Source organism: Triticum aestivum, chromosome 6B (assembly GCF_018294505.1).
Source record: "Triticum aestivum cultivar Chinese Spring chromosome 6B, IWGSC CS RefSeq v2.1, whole genome shotgun sequence".
NCBI lineage: Eukaryota > Viridiplantae > Streptophyta > Magnoliopsida > Poales > Poaceae > Triticum > Triticum aestivum.
This window is the reverse complement of record NC_057810.1, coordinates 176,682,246-176,688,371: the sequence shown is the minus strand read 5'-3', so window position 1 is coordinate 176,688,371 and position 6,126 is coordinate 176,682,246.

Sequence of the window (6,126 nt, the reverse complement as noted above, 5' to 3'; positions counted from 1 at the left end):
GGTTCCGCATAGACTTCGACGCCCTCTGCAAGAGGAAGGAGAAGCATAGAAGTACTTCGCCACAGATGATTAAGTACCTCCTTCTTGTAATTCCTCATTCGCTGCCCCCTTTGCTGACTGTGGCCCTTTAGGATCCCTCCTGCCAAGCCTGTGGAGCCAGCTAAGAAACCACCTCCTCGGGCCTCACGTCCATCGCTGACCTTGAGCGCCCCGAGCTTGCGTGTTGCCCCTGACGTGAGTTTGGCCGGAGAAATGGGCCGACCCGCAGGGTGCCTTGAGCCCGTGCGCTTGTTGTTTTTCCTTCACGACCTCGCCCGGGGTGCAACCAGTCCGCCCCGGGCTCCTCCTCTGATCCTGGACGGCGGATGGTTGAAGTCGGTCCTCAGCTCTTCTTCTGGGAATGGATCAGTGCTGGCCTGGGCCCCTCGCGGAGCCCGCCCGATGATTGTGGGGGCGCCATCCCCCAGCCCCCTGCCGAGGGGGAGTGAACCACTTCAGGGCCCTCCGCCAACGCCGGCGGTGGAGGATGATATTGATGACATGCTGAAGCGAGCGCGGGAGCGCAGCATCATCCGCCAAGAGTTCCTCCGGAAGGTGACGGACGCGGTGGGCCAGCTTGGTGGAGAGCTCGCGGACGTGGACATGTGCCTTGAAGCTGAGGGCTTGCGGCTCGGTGAGGAGCGACGCAATCTGAAGGTGGCGGTCAGCCTTGCGCGTCATCAGCGCGAGCTTGACAATGCGAAGGCCGAAGCATCTCTCATGGCTTCCCAAAAGGCCTGCTCCCGAACTATTGAGGAGGCTCGGGAAGCGGACCAACGACGCGAGATCACGGAGAAGCGCGCGTGGGAGCTCCAAGCCTGGAGCACTTCCCTGGAGAAGCAAGTGGAGCTGCACCAAGCTGCCCTTGCATCGCTGAAGGGGACGCCCGTCGAAGAGGAGGAGCTCCGGAAGCGCGAGGAAGCGCTGATGCTGGAGGCTGCCGAGCGCAACCTCGATCTTGAACGGTTGGAGATGTGGGAGCGCCAGGTTACCTAGGCGGAGGATGACGTTGGTGCGCGGGAGGCCCGAATCCAAGAAGAGGTCGACCACCACCTGGCGGAAGTTCGCGCGGGTCTTGTGCGTGAGTATGGCGCGAGGAGATGATTGAAGGCGAGGCTGCAGGTAGCACTGCCGCTCTCAGGACCAAGCTGACTGAAGCGACGCAGCGCGCGGAGGCCACCGCAGCCACCCTAGTCGCGGCGCAGGCTGAGTTGGCCTCCTCCCGTGCCGAGCTGCTTCTTCTCAAACGGAGGCTCGATGACGCCGAGTCCATTGCACGGCGGAACGAAGACGAGATTCTCTAGCGGCAGATGCTGGAGCACATGCATGACCCCATGCTCCAAACGCCCAGGGACAGGGCCAACACAGTCCTAGGCAATATCTGTGATGCGACCTCTTCGCAACCTCATGTGACCAACTATGCCAGTAATCTCCAGTTCTTCACTGACGTGGTGACACATCTGGAGAAACGCTCTGAGAGGGTCGCCAGCTCGTTGAAGAGTGGGGTCGCAGCCTGCTTGCGCGCGCACTCTCCTGTGTCTTCAGCCACCTTCAGGACAGGGATCCCCACTTTGACTTCAACACTGTCATTGCCCCGGTGCTCATGGCCATTCGAGGCGACCTGGCGCGGTGGGTGGAGGACAACGTGGACGCACTTGTTCGGGCTTTTACTTCTGATGATGATGGGGTGGTAGTTGCTGCGGATGAAGGTGACGTGGTGAACGGCGGCGAAGATGGCGCCAATGACGGTGATGGTTAAGCCAGTGACAGCGATAGTGGCGGCAGCGATGCCTCCGGAGGTTACCAAAAAGATGCGGTGAGCGACATGTCTAATTGATTCTGTGTCCCCCTGCTGTTTATCTTGCGCAGAAAAATCTTGGGCGTGGCCCTGAAGGTTGTAAGAGCATTTTGGGAGGGGAAGCCCCTCATGTAAAAAGGATTGTTGTCCATATGTTGTTAAGAACGATGTCGAATGAGCGCCCGTATGATGTTATGGGCCCCGCGATGGGTTAATTGCTGTGATTTACCTTTAGCCCGGACAAGCCTTGGGTAGGCTCGCGAGGCTTGTAACTCTCCGGGGCCCTCTGGGAGGACCTGCTGACCACGTGGCGAGAGCCTTGTGGGAGCGAGTGCCGGCCGCGGGACGGCATGCACACGTGTGCTGAGCCCAGCCCAGCCCGCAAGGGGCTCGCGAGGGGGAGGCAGCTAGTGCGAATTCCAACTTGGGAAGAAACCAGAACACGAGAAATCACGCGAATAAGACCAGACACCCCTCCACGCATACGCAAACACAAATTCAACTTCAACTTAAATCCGAAGCAAGAAAGCTCGACCACATAAAAGGAAGCGAAAAAAAAGGACACATCTGGCACCTAATCTAGTCTTTGATGTCTTCGCACCAGCGAGGAGCTAAGTGCTGCCACTGGGCGTGGGAGGGAGCCCCTGACGACCGAGGGCGGCTCTCCGGAGACTCCGGGGCGTGTACATTCCCAACTCATTATTATGTGAGAGTGTCACGGGCGGCGAGCTTCACTGGCACTAGGCCTTCTTCACAGGTACCGGCCTTGCTTCATATCGCCAGATGTGGGCCTCCCCTTGTTCCACCCTCGACCACCATTGACGGCGACCGAAAACCAAGGACGACACCAATGGGGTAAAGGGGACGCCAACGGTTCCCCCGACGACCACGGGTCCTCTGCCGGGGGCAGGCCTTGCGGCACCTCCCCCGCAGAGGGCCTACCTCCGAGAAACACCTTGCTCCGCGCGCCGTGGGGAGGGGCCTCGCTCCCGGCCCCTCTCCTACAGCCCCTAGTGCGCTCCTCCTGGAGGGAGGGAGGCTGCCGAACTGGGTCAGCCTTCCGCTGCAGCGACCTGGACCTCCTGCGACCCATGGTTAGCATAAGCTTGCTCCTGAGTAATTAGTGGTACCCTATAGCTGCTTCCGCCGGCACGGTTGGCGAGGCTTCCTTGAGGCTCCTGAAAGGGCTTGGCTTCTGGCATCTCTTCCTCTCAGCCTGGCTCGAGGAACGAGTCGTGGTCTTCTTCTAGTGCGTATTCCCGATCCACCATGCGGGGCATGTAAGCCTCTGACGTCGCCGCCTCGAAGACTTCGCTGTAGTGCCCAATGCTCCATGCGGCTTGGCTCGAAGCACCATCTTGGGGGTGATAGGGCTGCGGCCCGCCCGGGCCATAGGCGGTGCTGGTATAGCTTGACGCCCGGCGCTGATGGTCGAGCTGGTGTTGATGAATCCTTGGGCTGCTCCTGTGGCCGCACGGGCGCGGATGGGCCCGTCGTATGATCCGCCCGGGGCCTGGGGTGGAAGCTGGACGCAGAAAGGAGGCGCCCCTGAAGCTGCGGCATCCAGGAGCTCGGCGACGCGCTCCAGCAGCACGTCACAGCCGCTCTCTTGTAGCCTGCACCGTAGCAATTCCCGATCCATCGTGAGCGCGGCCTTCATGTTCGAATGCTCCCGTCGGGTGTGCGGCACTGTGGCCGCGGCATGGTTTGAGGCCCTTGCTACTGATCGCACCTGCCGTAGAGTGAGGGCAGGCGGCGCTTGACCGCGTCACCCATGCCCCGCAGCATTCTGCGAAGCGCGGGCTGCGTGAGGTGCGGGGTTGATATTACCTTGAGCAGGCGGCGCGGCGTGGGCAGGCCATGCCGCCCAGCGGTCGGCGTTGGCCGTCGGGTCGCCGGACATGGATGTGACGAAGCTGTGGAACATAGCTCGGCGGAAAGAGGATTTCAGCGCACCCCTACCTGGCGCGCCAAATGTCGGATATCGGGTTTCAGCAAAACCCTTAAGGTTCGAACTTTGGGGTAAGCACGAAGATCTTTTCCCTACCGATCTACGCCCCAAAGCCTCATCGTGGATCTAAGCTACACGATGAATAACACAAGGGACACAAGGTTTATACTGGTTCGGGCCACCGTTGTGGTGTAATACCCTAATGCAGTGTGTGGTGTGGTGGATTGCCTTTGGGGCTGATGAAGAACAGTACAGAGGAAGAACAGCCTCGCGAGGGGTGTTCTTGAGCTGGTGTGGTGTTCTACTTGGGATGGATTCGATTGGCCCTAGATGAGATCTAGCTGCCTTCTATTGTGGTGGTGGCTATCTCTATTTATAGAGGCCCTAGTCCTCTTCCCAAATATTGAGCAGGAAGGGAGCCAACAACGGCCATTATGAAGGGGGGCAGCTAGTACAAGCTATCCTCACTAAAGTTGGTCTTCGACTGCCAAATGCACTGGCGATGACGCCGCCTTGGGCTCCACGGTGACCTCCGTCCTGCCGCTTTGCTGGTCTTGCTCTTGTTGCACCGATATGGTAACCTTTGCTTGATGCTGATGTCTACTACACAACCTTCTTCTTGTAGACGTTGTTGGGCCTGCAAGTGCACAGGTTTGTAGGACAGTTGCAAATTTCCCTCAAGTGGATGACCTAAGGTTTATCAATCCGTGGGAGGCGTAGGATGAAGATGGTCTCTCTGAAAGAACCCTGCAACCAAATAACAAAGAGTCTCTTGTGTGCTCAACACACCCAATACAATGGTAAATTGTATAGGTGCAATAGTTCGGCGAAGAGATGGTGATACAAGTGCAATATGGATTGTAAATATAGGTTTTTGTAATCTGAAATAATAAAAACAACAAGGTAACTAATGATAAAAGTGAGCGTAAAAAGTATTGCAATGGTAGGAAACAAGGCCTAGGGTTCATACTTTCACTAGTGCAAGTTCTCTCAACAATAATAACATAGATAGATCATATAACAATCCCTCAACATGCAACAAAGAGTCACTTCAAAGCCACTAATAGCGGAGAACAAACGTAGAGATTATGGTAGGGTATGAAACCACCTCAAAGTTATCCTTTATGTTCTATCTATTCAAGAGTTTGTAGTAAAATAACATGAAGCTATTCTTTCCGCCCAATCCATCATAGAGTTCATACTAGAATAACACCTTAAGGCACAAATCAACCAAAACTCTAATGTCACATAGATACGCCATTGTCACCTCAAGAATCTCTGGGCATGATTATACGATATGCGTCATACAATCTAAGATTCATCCAACCAACACAAAGTACTTCAAAGAGTGCCCCAAAGTTTCCACCGGAGAGTCAAGAAAACGTGTGCCAACCCCTATGCATAGGTTCATGGGCGGAACCCGCAAGTTGGTCAGCAAAACATACATCAAGTGGCACGTGATATCCCATTGTCACCACCGATAAACACGGCAAGACATACATCATGTGTGCTCAAAGTGAAGACTCAATCCAATAAGATAACTTCAAGAGGGAAACTCAATTCATCACAAGGGAGTAGAGGGGGATAAACATCATAAGATCCAACTATAATAGCAAAGCTCGCAATACATCAAGATCGTGCCATAGAGAGAACACGAGAGAGAGAGAGAGAGAGAGAGATCAAACACATAGCTACTTGTACATACCCTCAGCCCCGAGGGTGAACTACTCCCTCCTCGTCATGGATAGCGCCGGGATGATGAAGATGGCAACTAGTGATGGGTTCCCCCTCCGGCAGGGTGCCGGAACAGGCTCCCGAGAGGTTTTTGGTGGCTACAGAGGCTTGCGGCGGCAGAAATCCCGATCTATCTTGTTCGTGGTTGTTTTTAGGGTACGTGGGACTATATAGGCGAAAGAAGTCGGCCGGGAGGTGCTCGAGGGGCCCACAAGTTCTGGCCTCCTCGAGGATCTTCTGACGTGAACTCGAAGTCTCCAGGATGATATTCTTCCAAAAAATGACGCTACCGAAGGTTTCATTCCGTTTGGACTCGGTTTGATATTCCTTTTCTTCGAAATACTGAAATGGGCAATAAAACAGCAATATGGGCTAGGCCTTCGGTTAATAGGTTAGTCCCAAAAGTAATATAAAAGTGAATAATAAAGCCCGTAATCAGTCAAAACAGATAATAAAATAGCATGAATGCTTCATAAATTATAGATACGTTGGAGACGTATCAGATGCCTCGGTATTCCGCGCCTGCGCTTGCCCCCTTTGCACCAAAGAGGAAACGCGGACACTGCGCTGGCTGGCGCCCGCCTGGTCTCGATCGTCATGGCTT